We start from the raw sequence: 829 nt of genomic DNA, 5'->3' as shown, positions 1-829 counted from the left end.
GGATGAGGGCGGGGGGGAGGTGAGTTAAGAAGAAGATTAAGATACATGTGGCAAAAGTACAATGAACTGGAAGGTTGAGACAAGATGGCAATCTGGCATGAGAGGAACAGGGAACTCAATTACACGGGCAAGGTAGCAGCCTGGTTGTCAAAATGCAAGGGGCATGTGTTTTGAACAGCGTTTGAAGAAAGCCACAGCAGAGGCATCAGAGAGTTCAAATGACAGAAAGGTTCGTGAGTGATCTTACAATGGCTTTGAAAGTCGTTAATAATGCTTTTCACATATTTCTAGTTCTGGTTCTCTGTTCTTCTCAGTGTGGATCCATCCACCACCCTGTCTGTTTCTTGCAGACAGGATGGGGAGTCCCTCGGTATCTCTCTTCCAGTGTAATGTTGAGAAGGCTGGATTGCTAGCTTGCACTTCATTTATATATACTACTCTTGTATCTTCTGCTGGTTGCCCTGAGAAACTAAATGACACCTGCCCCACACACATATTTGATTTCTGTCTCTTCCTTTCTAAAGAAACTTCTGAGGCACTGAGGATTGCCACTGGTACAGTCCAGATATAGAAAAAAAGGGTAGTGATTCCCAGGGCACTCAATCCTCAGGTGCCTGGTTAGTAGATCCTTTTTTCAATATCAATGTTGAAATGAAGATTATACACACAGAAATATGCCATCTAAGAATTTTACTTGCCAAATGCTGGCTGTTCTTCAGGCCTGGGACACTAGTGACACCCTTAATCTCTTTTGCAGTTTTCATTTTTTCACTACCTGTTTTCCTGTTTTGTAGCAGAAAGTGTTAAGACTTCTGGCATTAAATATATA

The sequence above is a fragment of the Phaethon lepturus genome, unplaced genomic scaffold (genome assembly GCF_000687285.1).
Source record: "Phaethon lepturus isolate BGI_N335 unplaced genomic scaffold, ASM68728v1 scaffold37233, whole genome shotgun sequence".
In the NCBI taxonomy this organism is placed as follows: Eukaryota; Metazoa; Chordata; class Aves; order Phaethontiformes; family Phaethontidae; genus Phaethon; species Phaethon lepturus.
The sequence above is the reverse complement of the archived record's forward strand: the minus strand, read 5'-3'. Positions refer to the sequence as shown.